The sequence below is a fragment of the Nasonia vitripennis genome (genome assembly GCF_009193385.2).
Source record: "Nasonia vitripennis strain AsymCx chromosome 1 unlocalized genomic scaffold, Nvit_psr_1.1 chr1_random0005, whole genome shotgun sequence".
Lineage (NCBI taxonomy): Eukaryota > Metazoa > Arthropoda > Insecta > Hymenoptera > Pteromalidae > Nasonia > Nasonia vitripennis.
This window is the reverse complement of record NW_022279591.1, coordinates 1,001,874-1,028,752: the sequence shown is the minus strand read 5'-3', so window position 1 is coordinate 1,028,752 and position 26,879 is coordinate 1,001,874. Positions and strand designations below refer to the sequence as shown.

General features: G+C 33.3%; 1 protein-coding gene and 1 long non-coding RNA gene across 8 annotated transcripts in view; one reads left to right on the top strand and one right to left on the bottom strand.

Moving 5' to 3' along the window:
• LOC100114114 (potassium voltage-gated channel protein Shaker) overlaps positions 1-26,879 on the top strand; it is a 594,961-nt gene that overhangs the window by 37,984 nt on the left and 530,098 nt on the right. The window lies entirely within an intron of this gene.
• LOC116415735 lies at positions 302-3,865 on the bottom strand. The gene is made up of 7 exons (XR_004226317.2): positions 3,605-3,865; positions 2,944-3,523; positions 2,433-2,855; positions 2,145-2,237; positions 1,718-1,838; positions 775-898; positions 302-688 (listed from the first exon to the last, which is right to left on the bottom strand). It is a non-coding gene; the product is annotated as an uncharacterized LOC116415735 (long non-coding RNA).

The window sequence follows — 26,879 nt, the reverse complement described above, 5'->3', positions numbered from 1 at the left end:
CAGAGTTTTTAGTTGCTGTATTTATAGTGTCTAACAGCAAAAATAATAATGACAATTGCCAAAAAGCTTTGAAATATCTGATTGAAAGAATTCAAACATATAAATTTAATGCAAATGTTACAGAAAAATTAGAACTTTTGGATCAAAAAGAAACTTTAGATATTTTTGCGGATATTGAAGAATTCAATACAAAAAGTAATCAAAGGCTTACACTTAAATATGTACACGAATTAAAAGTAAAGTCTATAAAAAACAAATCTGACAACAAATCTGATAACTTTTCTGATTTCAATATTCAAAATAATGACTATTACTTACCTAACTTTGCTGAACGATTATCAGTTTTATGTGCAGAATTTCCACGCTGGACTAAAGTTATGAATGTCTATTTTGATAACTCAGAAGACGTGGCTACTTCAGCAAGAGCAGAGTCATATTTTAGCGACCACAAATCTTCGAATGATGCTTTTCAAAGAGGAGATGTAGTTTTTGTGAATCATTGTCGTCAAATTGATAGTGACATGCTCTTAGCACGTACTTCATTGAACAATTTGCAGCCAGATGAAATTGTTTCAAAAAAAGTAATTGTTAAGGACGACAATGAATTTCTTTTTGCTGCAGAGAGATGGAAATGAAAGTACACAACTGCTGAGTGCCAAGAATTTTCTTTCTGAAACTGTCGAATTGGCTGAAAATAGTATTTGAGGAACCATCAATGGAAAGAATAATTTAATTTTAGATAAAAATAAGCTTGAACAAGAGCAAAAATCTCACATTAAAAAGTCAATGAAATTGAATGAAGTGACCTTTGACGATGATTTGGAAGGATTTTCTGATAATATAAAGTTGACCTCCTCAATAGCTGGCGATGAAAAATTAACCAGTAGCATCCATTCATCTGAAAAAATAAATTCAATATTAAAACCAATTAACAATAATAAAACTATGCATCTTAAATTTAAAACCGATCATGATTATAGCTTAGAAACAGAAAGAGAATTACCTAAGCAAATTTTTCAAAATACTGATGAAGTTTTATTAACAGATCATCAACAATCTGAAAGAGTATTATTAGATTTTGAAAAAACCGAATAGGTAGTATTAGATTATAAACAATCTCACAAAGAAGTAGATTTGCAACATTCCAAAGAAATATTGTTGAATAAAGAAAAAACGGAAGAAATAGTATTAGATTATGAACAATCTGACGAAGAAGTAGATTTGTAACATTCCAAAGAAATATTGTTGATTAAAGAAAACTATTCCAGTTACGAAGTAAAAGATCTGGATGTAAAAAGCTCTGTGAATATAGTTCAGAACTCAGTACTATTAGCAGTAAAAAATGAACAAGATCAAAATACTCTTCCTAAAAATAAAAAGAACCGTGGCAAATACGTATCTGCTGAACCTGGATTAAATCTAGTGCTACAAAAAGGAAAAAAGAAAAATAGAGGCAGAAAAGTTATTCAAAATGACAACAAACTCCAGGAAAAATCTGTGAGTGGAAAAAAGTTTAGATTTAATAATACTTGTTCGTTTAATAGTATTACTGAAATCATGACTCATTCTTGCTATGAAGTACAAGCTTTTGAACAATTCATCAAAAATAATATTAACAGTATACTCGAAATGCAAAATTTTTGTTATGCAAGTACTATTATAAACTATGCTACATCATCATTAACTAATACATTATATACAAATCGAGCAAACTTACTTCATTCATTGATGCCAAATTTGAATAATTATGATGTAAATTGCCAAGGTAATATAAGCAATTTATTCTGTAGTTTGATGAAGGATTTAACTTCCATTCGAGAAACTTCATTATGCCAAACCTGTGGATATAAAACAGAATGCAATAAATATCAAATACTGATCCCCAATACTGATACAATAGTAAAGCATAATTATACGACTATGCAAAAGGAATTAGATCAATATTTCACAGACAAAAATGTATTTTGTTCGAATTGTAAGACCAGTAATGCACATCTTTCACGTACAGTAGGTTCTTACTTATACATGGATACAGAAGATTCTTATCAGCGATCTCTAAATCCAAAGATGACTGATTTCAACCAGTTAGATATTACATCTACATTAGATCAAGTTCCTGTTACAATAAATGTAAAGAAAGATACCTTTAATCTGTGTGGCGTAGCTAGGTATATTCCTCCAGTTATTGAGAAAGGGATGGGCCATTATGTTACTTATTGCCGGAAGATAAATGGTACCTGGGATGAAAGGAATGATCTATTAACATTTAAAACTGCTATTACAGGATCTCAAACCAAACGTTTGAAAATGAAAATAAGCATCTTATTTTATGTAAAATTTAATAATGATTTATAATATACTGATAACTGGTGAAAAATAAATATATTGAAATAGTATATGTATATTTAATGTAATTTTTACATTGTACTTACCAGCCTTTAAGGCTGTTTGAAGCAACTCTGCTATAGCAGCTTTGCTATCGATTTTATCACCTCTAAATCTTCTGATAATAAAGATGTATTAGCATCAAGTCTAGCGAGGCCGTCATTTGTAGTATCGGTTGCAGAAATGTTTGTATCCATTGGCTCATGCAATATAATAGCTGCGTTCATAGGTAGTATTTAAAGATGGAGTCGCAACAGTGCAACCTGATGCACTAACTCCAGAAAAACTTATGTTTGCATTATTGACGACTGCTGATGGTGTTGTTGTAACCAAGCTATCTGGAGTTCTGGATTCAGTTGAACCCACACGACGAATTAAATTTGCAGTTGAGAATAAAGCAGGACCAAGCATAGCTTTGAAGACAAGTGGATCAGATTTTTGATGTTCCTTTTTAACAACTTTTTTCAGCACTGTAAAAGATGTAACATTATTGATATACAATTAAAAATATTTAAACAGGAATCAATTGAATAATTTTAAAATGATTTTAATAATTACCAGTAGCTGTTTTTATTTCTACAGGCTTGGAAGATTCAATTGCTTTTACTGGAGTTTCTGCTTTCTGTGTCTGTGCTTGATGTTGTATTGTATCCATTTGAACTTCCATCGGCGTAATGTTTTGAGTCCTAGTTGTCAGTAGTACATTTGTTGTTGCTCCTTTAACAGTAGCTGGTGATGATATTGCTTTTGCATCCTTAGCCATAGGAACTTTAGAATTCTATGACGTTATTAATTTACTCTTTGAAATCAGCACTTGCTTTGTAATGCCTAAAGCTTTCATATTATTTGAACTCATTACTACTTGTTTTTGAGTGTGTATTACTTTCTTATTCGATCTTAATTTTTATTCCTTAAACATGTTAGCACTTAACATTAAAAATATAACTGATTTAACAGTTATAATAGCATAATGAATTACCATCCGTGGAACCAAACGTTATGCAAATGACGAATCAAGTGAAAGGAAATTTAATGTTTCTTATCCAAGATGATGTCCGGCCTATCACATACACTGCTCCAAAATTAACGTGACTATAAGTATAGATATGGTTCCAAATTTATCATAGATTCGATTGCCCTATTTGTAAAAGTTTAAAAAAATGTTTGAATATATAAATTATATAAACATAAATAAGAATAAAAATCGTATAATACTTACATAATCAAATTTTGCTACGAAATTACCTACGAACTACAAGTCTATGACTCCGAAATGACTCGCGGAAAATGAGACTTTTCTATAGGTTATGGTTTATTTTCCCTGCGTTGCCTGCAGCTCTCGCGACCTCTCAGGCTGCGTCCACAATTGAGCGTATACGTTAGGGTTTACGTAGAACATAACGTTTTGGGCAGTACTGCCAATCCACTGTAGCAGACTGCAGTTGAAACGAAGGAACACATCTGATCAAAATTTAACCTATAAAAATGTTTAAATTTGAATTGTATGGTAATAAATTGTAAAATTCTTTTTTCAAATAAAATTATAAAATTTTGTAAGAGAATGTATTTTAATAAATTAGTTTCTGATTAAAAAAAAGGTCTACCACTGTCTCAAAAAAGGAAAGGAGAATAAAAAATAACGCGCATTTCCAAATGAAAATTTTATTATTATAATTAGTTAAATAGCATAGGCAATGATTGTATGATTATAGTCTTCATTGTATAAGTAAGCGATTAATAGCTTCAAACTGAAAGACGAATCATACGTATTTTATTTTAAAATAACTTGAAATTTTGCTCATGCTAAAATTTTGTCCAGCATATAGTTTATAATTAATTGAACATAGTTTTGACATTAAATTTGGTTTACAATATATTGCTTCAACTTCAGAAAGCCATTTTGAATTGATGTCTTGCAAATATAAGTATCGATGGGCAGTTTTGTTTAATTGTTCTCTATAACTTTTTACTATTCGATATTCTTGATGATGAATGAATGATGAATTATATGCTTTAAGACTTTAATAAACGGGTGGACAAATACACACATGTGAAAGATAAAGCTATTTGTTAAAATAACAACCACTTGATTTATTGTTTAGTTTTCAAACAACCTTACATATAAATATTCAGCTCTGTAGCTCTGATAGTTTTTGAGAAACACCGAAAACAAATTGTAAAACAATAAGTACACAGAGTTGATTAAGAATATTGTTTTTGAAGTTACTCGAAACCTATCACAGTTGGTGGACTGTGATTTTTCATGTAGGCTTGTTTCAACTAAATAAAATAAGAAATCAAGTGGTTTTTATCTTAACTAATGGATATATGGTTTTCATAGCAGTACTCGTGTGATTTTTCAAGCCGCCACAGCCATAGAGTCCACTGCGAAAGTGTGAACCAAAGCAGTTGAGTAAAAATTGTTATAGTAACACGTTTCTATACAATTTGTAAAATATTTGTATGAAAATTAGATGCATAGTTCATTATAAGTAAATTTTCTATTAATAAAAACTTTAGAAATGTACATTTAGTAAATACGTAGAACGAATTTTTTCAGCTGCGGAACTTAGTTAATTCACGCACGTGGTCAGATGAGATTTTGTCATGAGATCTCACCTGAGATTTATCAATAGGGACGTTGAAAGAAAATGTGAAATAACTCTTTATCAATTAATTAATACAATATGTTATGCTAATTCTAATGCTATTAAAGAAATCACAAGTATTAATGATGAAATATTATCAGTGGAAAGTAGTGAAATTTATAGGATTGCAATTTTTATACAAATACGAAAAAAATGTATATAATAGCGACACCAAACTTGTTTTTTTATTAATTATTGAATCACCAATGCTTTTAAATGTACAGTACGTTATAAATAAATATTTTGTGCAAAGGTATTTACAATTAAGAAGAAAAGTATTGTAAAATAAATCTGTATATGTGCAAATCCAGAAAAAGCCGGACACTTTAGGGGGTCTGAGTGAACAAATTTGAAATTTGAGAGCACACCTACCCGACCACATTTTTTTTTGTTCTTTAGGTCATATAGAACCCGAAAAACCTTGGGTTCCCAAGATTAAAAAATACCTATTTTTTGCGGGGCAGTTCAAATTCTCTTATGGGAATTTAACACGGGGAAAATTAACGAAAACCAGGAAAATGTCACTTTTTGTCTGGAGGCGCAATTTAAAAATGTGTTTTACACTGAAAAAAAAACACAGTCATTTCTGCTGTAAAGTCCGGTAGTTTTAACCGTTCTGCCACCGTAACGACTGTTCAGTAAGAACAACGGTGTGCCACTGGTAGTTTTGGCGAGTCGTGACTCATAAAATTGGTTGCTTATGCGGGACACCAGCAAAAACGACCGAGCTGATTCTTTAAAACTACTGAACTACGATAATTTTGACGAGTCTTCGTACAATGACGGATTACTGGTGCGATTTTAGTTAAAATGGTTGAGTTTTTTTTCAGTGTAATAGAATCAAAGTATTAACAAAAAGAAATAATTTGAGGGTGGTTGGGTTAAAAATGATTGCCTAGGTCAAAAGTTGTTTAGGCTTGAAGATAGCAAGAAATCACCAATTATTCGATTTTTTACGAAAATCAGCGATTTTTCCCATTTTTAAAATCCTTATAACTTTTGATCCAAGCAGTCAATTTCGACGATCTGGGGCTCAAATTGTTGCTCTTTTCTTCCGCTTTTGGTTTGAAAATTCAGATTAACATTTTTATTTTACGATCAGCTATATATATGACGATGAAAACGGCCATAATTGATAGGCATATATATAGCTGATCGTAAAATTGAAATGTTAATCCAAATTTTTTAAACGAAAATGAAAGAAAAGAGCTTTAATTTGAGCCCTGGATGACTAATATTGGCTGCTCGGATCAAAAGTTATAAGAATTTCAAGAATAAGAGAAAAATCGCTGATATTCGTAGAACATCTTACTCTTCTTGACTTTTTACTATCTTCAAGCCTAGACAGCTTTTTACCCAGGCAACCATTTTTAACTCACCAGCCCTTAAATTAAAGCTCTCTTCTGATACTTCCATTCTAGCAATACACATTTTTGGATTGCGCTTTCATACACTACGTGGGTAAAGTTGAATCGTGGCTTGTATTCGATAGATTTCCCCGTGTTGAATTCCCATAAGAGAATTTAAACTGCCCTGCAAAAAATAGGAGTTTTTTAATCTCGGGAACCCAAGATTTTTCGGGTTCTATATGACCTAAAGAACCCAAAAAAGTTGGTCGGGTAGGTGTGCTCTCAAATTTCAAATTTGTTCACTCAGACCCACTGAAGTGTCCGGTTTTTTCTGGATTTGCACATATAAAGTATAGAACAAAAACGTTATTTTATTATTATACTATCACAATTATATTTTATAACAATCTAATATTCATTATAATAATCTTTAAGATAATTATAATTTTTAACGATGAGAAAATAGAAAAAAAATATTATTAATATTTGGATTCATATTATTTTGCGTATTTTGACACATGTTTTTTCACGTGTAATATTGTAAAAATTCTACATGCAAAATTTTGCATATTCACGTGCTTTATTACATGTCTTTTTACGTGTTTAACACATGTTTTTTACGTATTTTATTATATGCATAATCACGTGTTAAATTATATATCAAATCGGTTTAAAATAATCATATGATTTACTATATGATTATATTTGCAATTTGATATTTGATAGAATATATGTTTATACATGTAATAAAACATGTGATTAGACATGTGATTAGATATGTGATTTACCATATGTATATTTTTAGTAGGGATGTATAAAACGTTCGCCATAATTTTATGGCATATTATACCCACTTACCGTCGCCTGTTAACAGAGATATATGGCCACGATATGCCACATAATCTGGCTACTGGGCATAAAATTTGACATATCGTGGCCATATTAGCCTCAATTTCCTACGAGGGCAATATTTAAAATTTATTTCCATTTCATTCTATAATTTTTAAACCTGTCGTTCGTACTAGTAGCTATAACTTCTTTTATGGAATGTAGGCTGTATTGGGAGTTTAAAGTTGCAATGCGATACTAGCGGCAGCTTCGGTAATTAAAAAACATGGCGTCGTCAAAGTCTCTGTTTACATTGGTGGTATATGGGAGTTCAGTATTTTCAGTCAATTTTTAAATAACAATTATTGTAAATTGTATGTGAACTCATTAAATCAACTTCTAGAGTTGATTATTATCTAGGGCGAGATGTATTTTTGTACTGAATATGGAAAAATTACTAAAAAAAGAGTCTGCTGCACTAATTCGTTCCTCAAGGACTGTACTTTCAAAATGCAAAAACTCTGTCATTGAGTTTTTACTCAGTACCAGCAAAGCAACGATATTTACTACAAATTGACTTTAAAAAATTTATTTTGTATATCTGAGCAAGAGTACGAACAGTCCTTTTTTCAACTACTACTTCTACGTCATTTTTATCGTTTTCATTTTAGTAACAATATCCCTGTGATTAGATCAGGCTTAGATTTCGAAGAACTTGTTTGTAAAACTAATGAATACAGTTAAATTTTTACTGGAGCTTTTACGGAACACCACACATGTTAATCATCAGAGCCCTATGTATTTTGGAGACTTTCTGTCCACTATCTTTGTTAACCTTCAAGCGCGCGAACTGAGCGCGCGAACCAAGTTTAAACTCCCAATTGAATAAATTCATTTATGCTCGACAGTAGTCAATTCTCGTAGAATGTTTTTAAAAGCGTACTTTCGATTGGTTAGAATTTATCAGCAATCTGATTAGAGCATTTTAAAAGCGTGCTACAAGAATTAACTACCATCGAGTGTACATCTAATATTAAGTAGTATATTTAATAATGACAAACAATAAAATATCATTACAATTGATTAGTAAAACGCGAGCCAAGCGAGCGGTAAGGTCGGTAAATCATATATATATTTCAATTGATACCATTTTTGAGAATTATCTAATATACTTTTTTATTCGAAATATTATACTGATATAAATACTTTTCTGTTGTTTATCAATAAAGTCTGCGCATGCACGACGATGTGTATGAAGCGTCAAGAGAGAAGTTTTGTTGCTCAGTCCATTCTCAACCTTTAAAGCGAGAATTTTTTTACATTTTTAAAATGTTTATAAATAGCTAAGATAGCGGTTTTGTTGCTCAGTCTATTCTGAACCTTTGAAGCGGTAATTTCGGTAAATTTTTAAACTATAATTAATCTCTATTTTTCTAATATGGTTTCTTATTTACAGGATAATGCAAGCCGCATCGTAGTACCACAGCCGACTAAATGTTAGAAAGGCTGTGCAGACAATAGTTATTTAATAGTATATTTCGATACAAGTGCGCGAAGTAAGCCTCGCTTTGCTCGGACGACAAACTACATCCGTGCGAGGCTCGCTTACTCCATGCACATGAATTGAACCATATTTTTTAACACTACGTGCGCGAAAAACGCGGTTTTCACGGGGCTCGTTTTTTGTGTAGCGTTTGCGAAACTACGTTACCATAGCAACGGCATGTTTTGCGCCATATTATTTGTTTCGCGCACTAGTTAAAAAAGCTGGCGTTTCGCACCGAGAAACCGCGTACTTATACAAACAATTAACGCAGTCTGCAAAATTATATGAAATATTGCAATTGAAAATTATTTAGAGTTTCGTGTTTATCATTTCTCATTTGAACTTCTTAACTACAACCTAGTTCTACCTATATTGCCTTTATGGGTTTTAATGGAGGGGCGCTTTTCGCTACGGCGATCTGTGAGACGGGTCTGCAACTGTTACCCTCAAGTCGATGCTATTGTAAAAAGTTGTTAATTAAAAGATGATTTAAATGAGATTATAAACTCGAAAAACCGAAAAAGCGAAGAACCGGAGAACCGGAGAACGCCAAAATGGGTTTCTCTTTGATATAATAGGGGACTAGCAAAAACGCTCGCTTTGCTCGCGATTTACAAATTATTTGTAATGATATTTAATTATTTGACATGTTATTATTAAATATACTATTATTAAATATTAGATGTACACTCGATGATAAATTCTAACCAATCACAAGCAAAATTTCAAAAACGTTTCACGAGATTTAATTACCAAGTCAAGTATAAATAAATAAATTCAATACAGTCAACATTCTATAAAAGTATAGTTATGGTTACTAGTACACTTTAAAATCTAAAAAACAAGCGCCGTAAGAATAAATGCTACGATTATTTCTTTCGGAAAGTATAAATCATTACTTTTATACTTTTGACGAGTACAAAACACATAAAATATCTCCTTTTTCCCAAAATCTCAAGTGCAATAAGGTCTTTTTACGTCCGTAATCGAGGCACAAAAAAACTCTTTTTTTTCAGTTTTCGATTTATTATTAAAAAAATAAGTAGTCAAATTACTTGAAATTGTAATGGGATATATGCAACGATGTGCATCGAAGCCGCTCGGGATTTTGCGATGAAAATCCAGAGCGGCAACATGTTTTTTGACTAAGCTGCGTGTACCGTGAATCCGGTGTCACCTCGCGGTGACAACAAGGGCCCAGCGTGTTGCGATGCGTCGCGCGGGCAGGCGTCGCGGCAGCGTGACGGCTGTCTTCCGAGAACACCGCCAGCTCGCCGCCGCCGGCTTCAGAGAAGAGTCCTGAGGAGGCACGTCAAGGGGACGGCTGATCAGACAATCCGCGTATCGACCGCTCCGTGTGAGGAACCCGTGCGGACTCATAAGTTAATTGGAGGCCTTCTCCCGCGTGACGTAGGGAGAGGCAGAGTGGGGTTTTCACGAGCGCGAGCGCGTTCGCGCCCGAAAATCAAAGAGTCTTTTACTGGATCTCGAGGTGCTCGCACGTATCTTGAGCGAAACAAAAGGAGAGTAGCTGCTGTCAAGTCGAGAAGGTCTTCCCCGGAGAGAGAGAGAGAGAGAGAGAGAGAGAGAGAGAGAGAGAGAGAGAGAGAGAGAGAGAGAGAGAGCAACGAGGAAGCCTTGAGGAGTTGAAGCTGCTGAGAGCTGCCTGGACGGTGGTTACTTTAAAAAAATTACTTTAAAAAAAAATTTTTTAGGATAATTTTACATTCTATACAAAGCATATTTTCGTTTAAATCTTGATCCATTCGATAGACAACAAGCTATATTGCTTTAGACATTGACCCCATCGCGCATTTATTATAATCGTATAGCATTATTGTATGTACATAATTTATAATAACACAATCGTGTGTCACCAAGTAGCAGACGAATGTCGGTAAAGTAGATTATAACTGCTGTAACCACTGGCGTATAATAAATCTTACCGGATGTCACGTGACCGAAGGAGACAAAATATCGGGAGAAGAAACTCTGACGAAAAGAAATTCACAGAGCAAATTTTCCACTTGCAAAATTTAATAATGTAATATTTTTGGATGAATCTTTTTAAAGATGAAATATTAGGTTAATATATTGCTTTAATATATTAAATTTATATATATATATATATATATATGGGACCTTCCACGTCAAACGCAACAAAGCTCTGTCCAAAATTCCTTTTGATCTAAAAATTTTTTTAAATATGGAAAAATTAGCCTTTTTTTATGTACTTTCAATTAGTGAGGGGCGTTTTTTTAAATTTTGTTCCCAGATGAAGCTGCGCGTTCCCGAACCTTAAAAAATTACTACTTTACGAAATGATCAAGCTGTCAGAAATCACAGGGGCTCAGAAAAATTCTAAGCAACGACTATTTTTATGTATTTTGTGCTGCTGAACACGAAACCGGCCGTATTTTTCACCGATACCTCAAGCGCTCGTCCCTAACCTCAAAAAACCATCCAAAATGTCTTTTTTACGCGGTTAAGAAATTTACATCTAGAGGAAAATCATTGACGAAGGCTATTTATATGAATTTTGGTCCACTGAATTTGATTACGAAGCTAAATTTTATTTTTTTACTTTTACACTTAAATAATGTAACTGATTACTGATAATATGGTTTATACTGTGCAATTTTTTTATTGATTCCTATGAAAGCTCTCTGCGTTTTACAGGGTTGAGACTGTCTTTATTACAAAGCCCGCATTACTTTATTTTTTTTAATTTTTTTAAGTTTTTTAATTATTATTTTTATTTTTGTATATTTGTATTATTTTGTTGAACTTTGAATCTTTTCTTTAGTGCTCTTGAAGTTTTTTCGTAATCTTTTTTGGAATAGTGAAAGAATGTTATTGTTTGGAACTTTTGTCTCGCCCAGTCATAAAGTTGTTTTGAATTTAAAATCGCTTCCGTAGCTTTGGCCTGCAAGCTGGTACGAGTAGCTTCTCTTTTTAACACGGCTCCTATACCGTCACATGAACCCTTTCCATGAGCAGTAGCATGGAAATGCCAATCCGCCATTATTTGGAAATCTGACTCATGATTAACCAAGTTCATCATTTGATATCTATTTTTATAGTGCTGCTTTGCACCATCTGTGACGTATATAATCTTATTCATTTTTGGGAATCTTTTCTTTATATCAGAAATAATCTTTTCTTGTAAAATATAAACTGCGGCCGTATCATGAGTAGTACATTCTGAAAGTACTATAAAACTACAATGTCTTGTTTCATTATCTTCTCTGTAATATAGTACTGCAACATTTATTCTACACTGATCATTCTCTACTATTTTTAGTATAATTTTATAGCTAACGAGCTAATTTTCTGTTAAAATAATTGCTGAGCAGCATCCTGAACGAAGTAAGCAAAATTTTCAGAATAATCCATCTCCAGAAGCCCTTCGTTCTCTTGTAAATTGTTCTTCTGATCTTTTATACAGGGTGAGTCATTTTAATCTTTAATCTCAATTATCTCGTTGGCAAAGCATGCCAGCGAAAAAAGTTTCGGATAAAAGTTTTAGGATTTTTCCCTGGCTATCTGATGATGACCTTGACAATGTCATTGAGCGTGACCTTCAAGGTCATTTGAAGGTCAAGTCGATTTTTTCAAATAGGAACCCCTACATTTGGCACCAGAAATGGAAAGAGCGGGAAATTTTACGTTTGAATATGACCTTGCCTTGACCTTGAATTCAATGGTCAAGGTCATTGGTCATGCCGATAACAGTACAACTGGTTAGCTGAATTCGAATGCATTCAAGGAGAAAATGTTACCCACAAAAGTTTTCAGTTTTCTCCCCGGCTGACGAATGGTCATCTTGATCCTGTCGTTAAACAGGATCTTCAAGGGCATTTCAAGGTTAAGTTGATTTTTTGAAATGGAAACCCCTACTTTTAGCCCCGTAAATGAAAAGAGAGTGACATGCGTTCAAAAATGAAAAAATTTTCAATATTTCCAGAAATTTTCAATATTTTCTAAAATTTTCGTAATTTTTTCAGTTTTCAAAAATTTTCAAAGTCATTCCATTATTTTGTATTAGTGTCAATTTTCAAAATTCTTGATGTAGTTAAGTCATTCCATTATTTTGTATTAGTGTCAATTTTTGAGAGTGAACTACTCTTAACAGTTATGTAGATAGCAAATTAGTGCAGAAAAGCTTAATCGTGTTTTTTACTTTTTGTAAATCAATAATTATTATTGAAAAAAATCTGTTTCCCTGTTTACTGGTCTGTAACAAATTATTTTGATTTTGATCATGGCTGATTATGGTCCCAACGAAATCGTTGATATGATCATGATTTTGGGAGAAAGTCGAAATAATTATGCAGCAGCTGCCAGACTTTATGCTGAATGCTATCCCAATAGGAGACACCCAAGTAATGTTACTATTCAAACCTTAACTCAGAGAGCTCGAAATGGAGCTTTTGTTCGCCAACGCCGTCATCATGAATACGACGAAAACGATCCTCGTGTTATTACCATTCTAGCGATTATTCATCTTGATCCTCACATTAGTACTCGACAAATAGAAAGAGAAATAGGTATACCTCAATCAACAGCATCCCGAATATTGAGAGGGAGAAGATATCATCCTTATCACATAACATTAACACAACAGTTAACTCCAAATGATATGATTTTGCGAGTACGTTTTTGTCGATGGGCAATATGAATGATTCAACAAGATCAAGACTTTTTCAGGCACGTTCTTTTTTCAGATGAATCAACATTCAGAAACACTGGAGAATTGAATAGACATAATTGCCATTATTGGTCAGATGAAAATCCTCATTGGTTCAGGCCCATAGACAATCAACACCGCTGGAGTGTTATGGTCTGGTGTGGAATCATCAATGGCTATTTGATTGGTCCTTATTTCTTTGAAGAGAACGTGAATGGGGTAAACTTTTTGAGATTACTTCGAGACATTTTACCTGAATTACTAGAAAATGTAGACCTAGCCACAAGGCTAAGAATGTGGATCCAATTAGATGGAGCACCACCACATTATGCACGCATTGTTCGTGATTATTTAAACACCCGCTACAATGGCAGGTGGATTGGGCGAGGTGGCCCAGTTGTCTGGCCCCCTCGTTCACCGGATTTAACCCCTCCCGATTTTTACTTATGGGGATATCTTAAGAATGTTGTTTATGCTCAACGCCCAACAACGCGAGATAATATGATCGAACGCATTCGTACAGCTTGTGCAGCAATCCCTCGAGATGTTCTACTTAGAACCATAAGACAATTCAGAGCTCGACTTGATCTTTGCATCCAACAAAACGGCGGTAATTTCGAACAATTAATCAATGGTTAACTCCAGTTAACATTCCATAAAAATACCAAAAAAATAACAAAAAGGGAAAAAACAACAAAAAAAAAAACAAATAAAAAAAATAAAACAAAAAATGGGATGCTAAATCCTTTTGACAATCTCCTCGATGGTGCATCCTGGGTTCGGCTGATGTCAAAGGTAATTTCCGCACAAAAGATGATTTGTTTCCAAAATCACATGTTCGAACGTTTCCCGCTCTTTCCATTTCTGGTGCCAAAAGTAGGGGTTTCTATTTGAAAAAATCGACTTGACCTTCAAATGACCTTGAAGGTCATGCTCAATGACATTGTCAAGGTCATCATCAGATAGCCAGGGAAAAATCCTAAAACTTTTACACGAAACTTTTTTCGCTGGCATGCTTTGCCAACGAGATAATTGAGATTAAAGATTAAAATGACTCACCCTGTATATTTAGATTGATTTTTTGCGATGAAATGATGTGGTATAAGTGTTTTTAAACTCAAAGACAATTCAGACGTAAAATCATCCACCCAAAGACATTCTCTTTTTAAAGTACATTTATTTGTTGACTGCCAGACACTAAAAATTAATTCTTCAATCTTATTTTCGTATAATACAGAAGATACATGTTCATCAAATCTTAAAAAGTTACCACATTTTTGACAACTTCCTAAAAAACAAGCAGGATTCTGATTTCTGCATAAGATGAACGAAAAGCAATCGATATAACCATTTATTGGATCACCAGATCCCTTCGTGAGAATCATTAATTTGGATGCTTCAAGCATGGCCTTGTAATTTTGGTGTATTACACATACACACACGCTATGCGTAACTCTTTCACCAGCCAAAACACACCATTTTGGACGTAGTTCGACGAATTTACTAAAGCTGATAGGAAATTGTGAACATTCTTCTTTAAAAGTTCGATACAATACTTTAATATCACATAGTAGCAATCTTTTCGGAACATACTGAGTTTCACCATTTTCGTTAATTTTAACTACTTCTTTCTTATTCGGCATAACTCGACTGTTAATATCAGATTCATAAAATTTGTTTACCTCTTTAATTGTAATTTCAGGTAAACTTTTCCTTTTTTTTCGGATCAGGAATCGCTAAGATACCGAATTCATCTTTCAAATCTCTCACCTTTTTTGCAATTCTTAAAGAGACATTAAACTCTGATTCAATACCGCGTAATGTCCAGCATTCAGGTGCTATTATCAAAATAGAAAATATCAATGGATCATTTGGAGGTAAAGAAGATAACTTACTTTTCAGACCATCCAATATTTGTTCTAGTTGAGCTTCTCTCGACAGATGAATTCTCTTATTTTGTGGTCTTTGATTTTCTTCCTCACTGGGCTCATTTAGAGAGTTATTCGATAAATTAAAATTTACAGAAGAGTACGACTTTCTACAAGATGAACAAATCATAGCTGTTTCAAGTATATCTGAATAATCAAACAAAAATTTTTTTGAAACTTTGCGAAGACCTTTACCTCTACGTCCATTAATATTAAATGGATTAATACATCTGTCAACATGAACTGTTGGAAAATAATGCTTTGCAGTAGACTCAGATATTATAAATATTTTAGATGCTTCAATTAATCATGGACAAGTATACAAAAGCTATATCAGCTTAAAAGTTAATTGTGTCTGCTTCAAACTAATTTTTCTGTCATTAAAAATACCATGTGGAAACCCTGCTGGAAAAAGTGAATAGAAATCGATTAAAGTCGATTAGAATTCACCATTTAAGTCGATAAGATTTTAATTAACTTGAATAGTGAATCTTAATTTCACTTTTTGCATTAGAACTTGATAAAACGTGATAAAATACGATAAAAAACGATAGAAGTCGATAAAACTCAATACGAAAAATTACAATTGAAATCGATAGACCATGATCTTCTTGAAATTCTATCAATTTCTATTGTAATTTTCATATTAAGTTTTATCGACTTATATCGATTTTTATCGTATTTTATCACGTTTTATCGTTTTATCAAGTTCTAATGCAAAAAGTGGAATTAAGATTCACTATTCAAGTCGATAAGTGATCTAATCGACTTCTATCGACCTTTTTCGGCAGAAAAGTAACAGCTAATAAATTCATTAAGTTTATTCAATTTGTAGAATTTGAAACAAAACTAAACTATAGAGAAAGATTCTGGACTACAACAGTATACAAAATAATATTATTTTAAATATACTTGAAATCAAAATTTAAAAAATGAGAATAATAATCTAAACTTTGATTTAAATATTTTAAAAGAATTCTAGGTAAAACAACGTGTGATACAATTTTTACTAAAACTTTACCGTCAGAAAATATATGAAAGACACGAGTAGCTTCTGCAACGTTTACACAGTGATAGCAAGTACAACTCAATTAATATCATTGAAAATTATACAAACTTAGAATAATTTTTAAAGTTTAGAATCTTTGTTGGTTGTATTGGACAGCAGATGAAGTTGTTTCGATGAGAAGGTTTTGTAACTTATATTTCGAAATAAACATACATAGCAACGAAGTATCAAAATATTATCATAGTTTGATAAAACGCGTTTTATGCGAAACATATTTTAAATATAATAGTTAAGCAATTCCTACAATAGGTAACATAATTTAGAAATATTTTTATATTTTTTATTATAAAAATTCTAATTAGAAAAATATGTTTACCGCAAGCGAATCGAGACCGAACGTGCAGGTGCTATGAAATTATCTTTTAACTTATATTCGTTTTTTTAACAAAAATGATAATGCTATTTATCTCTTGAAAAAAAAATTAAGTAAAGTAAACAAACTTTACTATATTTTGATATTTTTTACAATAAAAATTCTCATTAGCAAGTAACAAAATATTACCAAATTTTGATAGTATTAAGTATACTGCAAGCATAATATCTTATTAGCAATAATAATGATAAAATAAATAATAAATATGTTTAGTGAATGTTTTAATGTAGCCCTAACATGAAACGGTTCTAAAATCATTTTAAAAACTTTTAATACCACACTGGAATGAAAGTTTAAGAAATATCGGAAAAAACGATAAATAAACGATCGAATGTCCACACTTTTTAGATTTTATTAATTTGATAAAACGTTTATTTAATGTTATAAAGTTGCACACTGTAAATTGTTATAAAATTCTAATAAAAATAGTTAATCACTATAAAAGATTGTTTGTATTTAGACTATGCTTTACAGAATCATACACTTTTTACATTTGTTTTTATATTTATTTTTATTATTATATTTCTACATTGTTTTGCAGTTAATAACATTTCTAAATTTGATAAATTTTAAACTTTAAAAATGTTATAAACTGCAGAAAAATAAAAAATTAGAAAAGATGTTTGATTGCACAAAAAATATAAAATATAAAAGGGTAGAAATCTGTAAAATCTTGTAAAGCATGCTTCTTTACGGTTCTCTACTATTTTTAGTATAATTTTATAGCTAAACAGCTAAATTTCTTTTTTATTTTGGTAATTTTTAGAATATCCCAACTAAGGCTTTTCAGAATAAATTCAATTACAACGCAGGCTTTGTTCTGATTACTTATGAAGTTTAGTAATATTTGGTCATTATGAACGCCATATGGAATTGACGTAATCGAGTTAATTAAATCAATAAATTTTCTAAAATGACAGGTATTTCAATAATTTTCCAAAAGGAATCAGTCCATTTCATCTATTTATTTCTTTGAATCCATGAATCAGTATACACGACCAAAAATGTTTTTAACAGGTATAAAGTAAAGGTACGTCCATCTAATTATTTAGGTTTGAAAGCCTTTTGGTTTTAATCGAATGTACTTAACTATAGAAAAAAAAAAAATAGAAACCAAAAGAAATAAGCTTCGTGTTCAAATTCAGTGGCTCAAAATTTATAAAAATAGCCTTCGTCAATAATTTTCCTCTAGACATAAATTTCTTAACAGCGTAAAACAGACATTTTGGGGTGTTTTTTGAGGTTAGGGACGAGCGCTTGAGGTATCGGTAAAAAATACCGTCGGATTCTTGTTCAGCAGCTCAAAATACATGAAAATAGTCGTTGCTTAGAATTTTTCTGAGCCCCTGTGATTTCTGACAGCTTGATCATTTCGTAAGGCTGCACTACCGGTGCAAGGTTTCTGTAGCCAATAACACGCCGAGAAGGAGTCTGAGAGATGACAGAAGGATGGAAGCTGAGCAGAGGTCTTGAAATGATTTCCTTGCGTAAAATAGACTAGGATTTATTCCAAGAACTATGTATTACTTAATACAATAAAAACTCTTTGCTCTGACAGACGCTTGTGCTTGAGTGAGCTCTGCTCATCGGGACGCCTAAGCTCGTTCTGAACAAAATCCGTTGCTCCGTCACGACGCTTCATCTGAGGCTTCCCGTCGAGGGGAAAGGGGAGAGGTGCTGAATCCGCTAGTGGGAGCGGTGCGGCTTGAGGACTAAGCCGGTCAGTACAGAGCTCTCGGCTGTAGCAGCTGCTTGCGCCTTGAGCGCGGCGGTGTCGGGACTGGTTGTGTCGCCACACACACACACACATATATATATATATATATATATATATATATATATATATATATATATATACGATCATCATCGATATACAACCGAGCAAGCGTCAGCAAGCGAGGCATCTGCTGCTAGTTATGATTAAATATAATAAAGTTGACTTTGGTTGAACGATCTCAGTTCTTTTTTATCTGTTATTTCGTTGCGGAATATATCAAACTCGCCTAACCTTTTACTTTTTAAAAGTATATTTTTTGAGATTTTAGTCCTTTTTAGTAAATTTTTTTCTAAACTATTTCTCCTAAAAATAAAATATGACCATCTTTAGCACCTTTTGACCATAGTTTTATTGTAACATTTTCATCACTAACATGAAATCACTGATTGTTCTGATACACTACCCTCGAATGATTTCTACACCTAGACACCAAAATTAAATGCGAACCTAGACCTCATCATCGATTACCCTGGAAACTGAGACGCTGTCCTCGTATGATGTATGTATGTACCTAGAAATAAAAAACCACGAAACGTACAACCTAGACTTTGTCATCGGCCACCCTGTACACCTAGACGCCGTTTCCGTATGATTTATTTATCTAGACACCAAATACCACGGAGCGCACCACCTAGACCTCGTAATCGGCCACACTATACACCTAGACACCGCCTTTAAATGATGTATTTACCTAGAAATAAAAAATTACGGAGTGCACCACCTAGACCTCGTCATCAGCCACCCCGTATACCTAGACACTGTCTTCGAATTACTTCTACACCTAGACACTTAAAACAACATGTGAGCGAGCATGCAGAAAACCGATGAGAAAGCAATATCCATCCGTGTATAGCTGTGCGGCCAACTTCACGGTACTTACACTTGTTGCGGCTAACTAAGCAGTCCTAACATTTTTTTTATTTAATTTGAAAATTTTGTGAATGACACACTCGTATATTATTTCAAAGGTAGTTTTTATCAATATTTTTGTTGAAAATCATAGTTAGGCATAATAAAACATGATATAAGTCAAAATATATTAGAGACAAGAAAGAAATGCATTTATTTCTTTGTAATCAAAAATGCAAACCTTAACATAGAAGTAAATAGTAGCGTTGGCACCGCGGGTTCGTCTGCTTCTCAAACTCACCTTCGTGGCACTACCGCGCCACTTGATGATAGAATCTAATTAATATAACTGTTGAAGACTGTTAAAATCTGATACAATCCTCAGTAAACTAAAAAAACTGAAAAAAACTGAAAAAAACTGAAAAAAGTCATAATACCTGTAAATAACTGTTGACTTTGTCTGAATTCCGACATTCTTTTGCTGAACATTTCTGTTTTGTTTAGTTATCTTCTGTTATAGTCTGAAATCTCCAGATGGAAACTGTTATGTGCAGAATTTTTGTTCCTCTAAGGATCAATATAAGTATGGAAAATTATGTAATTTTATACAAAATCATATTTTATATCCTCATATAAAGATAAATTAATTTTATTATTTTTGTATTTAATACTAATCTAAATTATTAAATAAGACAGTATTTAAAATATATTACGATATAGTGTGCGTAAAATGCACAGTACACAGTATTTAAAATATATTACGATATAGTGTGCGTTCAAGTACATTTTCTGCCCCTTGTATCAGGAAATAACGTTCGATACACATGCAAAAAGTTGATTTTCATAAATTTATAAATAGATGAAATTTAGTTGTCAATATTAGAATGACACTTTATTGATTGTGAAATGAATGCAGAATGCTTTAATGCATCTATTTTTGAATACAGTTTATTTTGTTATTTTGTTGGTTAAGTTCATGAAAACCTTGGACAAAGACAGACAAACCTTAAAGTTTAAAAAGGTTTCGGAAATTTTAGAAGCTAAAAAAGTGAATAATTTTAAAAAATGTTTGTAAAAAATTATTGTATTTGTAAAAACAATTTTGAATTTTGTAAAAAGTTGTAAATTGTGAATATTTAAAAATGTTCATTAGGGACAGTTTCGCAAAAACCGGGAAATTTTCATAGAAATTAGTTGTTTAAAGTTTGAGTTATGCTAGTCTTCGCGGGAAATTTTGAGTTATGCTAGTCTTCGCGGGAAATTTTGAGTTGTGCTAGTCTAGCGTGCGTGAAATGAGTTATGCTACTTATGACGGAAAATTGGAACAGTGCTACTCTTCGTAGGGAGCGCCGATATTTGCACAAAAACATATTCGCAGTATTCTTTTGATCTTGACCAAAACTGCAGATTACATTTTGTGATATGCATGAAACCATACGGCATTTGTATATATTCACAAACACATAGTTTTAAAAGAAAGATCATATCAGCACAATAAAATTATTCGCAGCATTTACGATAACATCTTGCGTTATGCATAAACGCATACAGCAACCGCTATTTGGTATTCACAAACACATAGTTTGAAAAAATAGGAGCATATCTGCACAAATAATTATTTGCAGCATCCCTTTGATCTCGACCAAAACTGCAGATTTTATCTTGTGATATGAATGAATACTTACAACATTCGTCATTATATGTCACGAACACAAAACCTTAAAAAAAATGATATCTGCACAAATATTTATTCGCAGCATCTCTTTTATCTGGACCAAATTTACTGATTACATTTCATGATATGCACGAATACATAAAGGATTCGTCATTTTATATTTACAAGTAGATGGCTTTAAAAAAAACAGCATATCAGCAAATCACAAATATTTAATTGCAGCATCCCTTTCATCTGGACCAATTTTATAATAATCTTCATATATATATATGGGACGTTTCACGTCAACCGGACCATCAGTGCACCCAAAATTTGGGCTAACCTAACAAAACGTTTGTGGTATCAAAATGATCGTCTCGTCAAGGGCTTTTGAAAAAGTTCTGGCCTTTTCAAAAATCCAATGTGGCGCATAAAATATTGAGCCTGAAACCCACGTTTTCATAGCACATTCAACAAAAACAATAGTAACAATGTTCTAATTTGTGAAATATCCCACCAAAAAGCATGTACAACTCATGATAGGACATATTATTGACAATGCTAACGGAATTCCAAAATCAAAAATGGCGGAATCAAAATGGCGGACATTATACAACCACCAAAACTATTTTACCGCAATGAACGATTTTAAATCAGTTTAAAGTATTGGTATGGGAGTTTAAGGGGCCGCTGAATCTTATTTTAACCTCGAAATTTCAAAATTCAATATGGCCAATATAAACTGGCGGATATTTGTCATAACCCACCCGCAGGCTCTCTCGCAAAAAGCCCCTAACGCGCAACCCGCCGAACACGCCACGCACGCTGCAGCGCTTATCACCGCGGCGCTAGTACCGCGGCGCGCCGCTAGGCGGCTGCGCATGACCCACAAGTGAAGTAGCGTCGCGGAGGGCACATAAGGAGGCCAGGTCCAGCGCTGTACCTCGCCCCTCTTCCAACAGCCTAATTCTGCAAGTACACGGCTCGTGTCCAATGACAACTTGTGCAAAGACTTCAGCAAATAAAACTGTTTTGTGGCAAAGGAATTTATTGCTTTCAAGTGATTTATTTTATCCCTCTTTTTTACCTAGACCCCCAACCCCTTCCCACGTTTAGCAACCCATAGAAAGGAATATTTTCTTCAAGGAATGCTTTCTTCATCGGCGACTTTTTCTCCAACATTCTTTTTAGGATAGTTGGTGAGCAAGTCCATCAGCGGCTTTATTCATAGGCGACTTTTTTTCCAACAGTCCTTTTTAGGATAGTTAATAGGTACATTAATAGATACATTGGCGACTTCTTCTTCAACATCCTTTTTAAGGCAGTTGTTGAGTAAGTCTTACTTTATCGGCAACTCCTTGTTCAACTGTACTAGCCGTAATTTTGTTATTTCTAACACTTTTTTTGTTTTGGTTGTGCTTTCTCATATCCTACAACAATGTCTTCTCCTGCGAAAAAATATCGTATCGATAGATGCGTTAATCCATTTGATATTAATACAGGACACAGCAAATCTCTTAGGAAGATCTCCAAAGAATTTCAAGATGTCTATCCTGATTATCCAACATCTTCATTGATTTGTGTTACATGTAGAAAATCCTTTTACAAACTACATGATTTGTCATCTCCAAACGTCAGTATGAGTGTTGATTTTTAATCAGAGACTGACTCACTTTCGGTTTCAAACACGGATGCACCTATGCAAGATGATCTTACAGATATTTCAACTGGACTTAAAAACAAATTCCAATCCCTGCCGGAGAACGATTCATTACGTGTCAGTATTCTTACTATTTTGCTCGAACACTGGGCAATACGTAAAATTATGAACCAATTTGGTGTGTCTCACAGAATGGCTCGTAAAGCAAAACAGTTAAGAGAATCAGATGGAGTTTTGACTTCTCCTGTTGCAAAACGTGGAAAAACATTACTTGCAGAAACTACTCAGAAAGTTGAAGGTTTTTACGAAAATGATCTTAACGGCAGAATTATGCCAAATAAAAAAGATACCGTCAGTATTTATTTATATGGTGAAAAAATAAAAGTGCAGAAAAGATTATTACTTACTGATATTAAGAACCTTCATAATCAATTTAAAGAACAGTTTCCTGAACATCCGATTGGGCTTACCAAGTTTGCGGAACTGAGACCAAAATGTTGTGTCTTTGCAGGATCCTCTGGTACACACAATGTATGTGTATGTACGATACACCAAAATTTCAAGGCGATGATTGACGCAGTAAATATAGAAAAAATCTCAAACAATATTCTGAAGAATTATAAAGATTGTTTGAATTTCGTTCTATGTGAGGATCCCAAATAAAGTTGTTATTTGAATGAATGCAAATTTTGTCCGGACATTCAAAAGTTTTCTAATTACGTTGAGAACATTATGGATGAGCACAATATTGATCAAGTCATCTTCAGCACGTGGCAATCAACCGATAGATACACTTTGATAAAACAATGCCTAACATCGCAAGAATTTATTGAAACTTTATGTTCTAGCCTAGAAAAGTTGATACCTCATCACTTCATCGCTAAGGAATAATCAAAGTTTATTTCTGGGAAGAAAAATAATCTTTCAGATGAAGAGGTTCTTGCTCAATTGGATTTTGCTGAGAACTATGCTTTTACAGCCCAAGATGCTGCACAGGCATTTCATTTTAATAATGATCAAAGTACGATTTTTCCTGCTGTTGTTTATTATAAATCTGAAGGCAAGCTAAAGCATTTCAGTACAGTATCTATGTCCGACTGTACTACTCATGATGCCACTGCAGTATACAGAATGCAGCAAAAGCTTATACCTGAAATTCGCAAGGTTTGTCCCACAGTAAAAAAGGTAATATATGCTACTGATGGTGCTAAACAGCATTTTAAAAATCGTTATCAAATCAGTAGTTTAATGAGTCATAAGAGAGATTTTGGTGTTGATGCTGAATGACACTGTTTTGCAACAGCACACCGAAAAGGTAGTTGCGATGGAGTTGGAGCGATAGTAAAGAGATAAGCTACAAGAACGAGCTTACAAGCTGCAAAAAATAAAGCAATTCTAGATGTTAAAGCTCTTTATTCATGGGCTAATGGGCGATCATTCAATATAAAATTTTTCTTATACACCAAAAAAGATCACGAACAAACTCGTCAATTCCTAACAAAGAGATTTAAAAACTGTCCACCTGTCACAAACAAACAAATGGGGCATGGATTTATCCCAGAAAATAATGAAACGTTGAAAGTCATGCATTACTCAAATGCCAATGAACCTAGGAACAGAGTAATTTATGATATCGGCGAAAGCCATTTATCACCAGTAAAAACTCCACGAACGAGGAGCCAGGATTGATAAGAGTGCACAAAATATCATTAAAAATTGATTAATTTGGCTAAATTATTTTTTTCATCCACGCAGACAGATAATTCTAAATCTAATAGACCGGAAAAATATAAGATTCATGTGCACAATTACTGATTCCGATAATACATTTATAACCATTTACCTCACAAACCTCCATATCGATACTTTAAATTGATCTAAAATGATTTGTTGCGGTAAAATTGGTTTAGTGGCGATATAATGTCCGCCATTTTGGATCCACTTTTTCGAATTTTGAAATGTCGAGGTTAAAATAAGATTCAGTGACCCTGAAAACCCCCATATCAATACTTTAAACTGATCAAAAATCATTTGTTGCGGTAAAATGGGTTTGGTGGAGGTATAATGTCCACTATTTTGATTCCGCCATTTTTGATTTTGGAATTCCGTCAGCATTGTCAATAATATGTCCTATCATGAGTTGTACATGTTTTTTGGTGGGATATTTCACAAATTAGAACATTGTTACTATTGTTTTTGTTGAATGTGCTATGAAAACGTGGGTTTCAGGCTCCATATTTTATGCGCCACATTGGATTTTTGAAAAGGCCAGAACTTTTTCAAAAGCCCTTGACGAGAAGATCATTTTGATACGACAAACGTTTTGTTAGGTTAACCCAAATTTTGGGTGCACTGATGGTCCGGTTGACGTGAAACGTCCCATATATATATGAAGATTATTATAAAATTGGTCCAGATGAAAGGGATGCTGCAATTAAATATTTGTGATTTGCTGTTTTTTTTAAAGCCATCTACTTGTAAATATAAGATGACGAATCCTTTATGTATTCGTGCATATCATGAAATGTAATCAGTAAATTTGGTCCAGATAAAAGAGATGCTGCGAATAAATATTTGTGCAGATATCATTTTTTTTTAAGGTTTTGTGTTCGTGACATATAACTATTGTTTTTGTTGAATGTGCTATGAAAACGTGGGTTTCAGACTCCATATTTTATGCGCCACATTGGATTTTTGAAAAGGCCAGAACTTTTTCAAAAGTCCTTGACCAGACGATCATTTTGAGACCTCGATCGTCTTGTTAGGTTAACCCAAATTTTGGGTGCACTGATGGTCCGGTTGACGTGAAACGTCCCATATATATATATATATATATATATATATATATATATATATATATATATATATATTTATTTATTTATTTGTGAGGGTGGCGGTTATTTCCCAACGTTCTTGAATACCGGCTCCCATGTTGGAAATCACTACCTTATACCCAAAAACTATGAATGCAACAATAAAATGCTGTTAAAAAAGTTTTTAACACGGCCCAGTTTTTAAAAAACGGTTTTTTGCGCATTTTTTCACAATTTGTGTACCTTTAGGTTCTCATTCTTCTAGAAATTTTTTTTAACCTTATACACTTATATCATTTCTTTGAGTGGAAGTAATGTGCTCTGTAGTGATTTGGAATGAACAAATTTTTTTTGACTGAGATTCATTTATTAAAAAATTCAGAAAACGTTCTTATTTTTCCCGTTTTTTGAGAATATCGATGTGTTACAACTAATAGATGTTAAGTAACTTATACTGCCTAAAAGTAGAGATGAAAACCTTCAATTTTGTCGTATTTTTATGTCTCTAGGTGTTATCAACACCGAGATATGCTTATTTGAATTCGGTAAGAAAATCGAAACATGAAATCTGTGAACAGATTAGTCAAATTTTTACTCTTATTTCTATTTTTAACTGCAGTTTTTGTCCCGACTTTACATAATTCTTACGAAAAATACTCTGCTATATATCCTGCAGAAAATCCTGCATGTATTTCGCAGTTTTTCCTGCAGGATCCCCTGGAGGATTGTTTAAAAAAATTATTTTTCTAAGTAGTTTATAGGAATATTTTATTTTTAAGTATTTTACTGAAACAATATTTGAAAAATCAATCCAACAAATTCCTGCATGAAATCCATACAGGAATTTCTGCAGGTTACTTGGAAAAATAATTTTTTTAAACAATGCTGCAGGGGATACTGCTGGAAAAACGGCGAAATATGCATGCATGATTTCCTGCTGGATATCCTACAGGATCAGGATCAGAGAGAATCTAGCTTCGTGTCAGCGGCGCAGCTCCGCTGACTCAAGTCGGTAGCGCAGTTCTACCGACTTGCACGTTTCGACAGCTCGAGCTGTCGTTAACTGACTCGGCGCTCGTCCGACCGCGCGCGACTCGAGGCCGGCGGCGCTGTCGGCGATCGCAGCAAGTCGCGGCGTCGTTTGCTCAACTCGAGCACGGAAGATGGCGCCACGGGTTCTACGTCGACCTCGCGGAGTTCGCTCGACACCGTTTTCACGGCGGAACTCTTCTCCTCGGGTCTCGACGGAACATGCAGGATTACCTGTAGGATTTACTGCAGGAAATCCTGCAGAGTTTATTTGTAAGGAA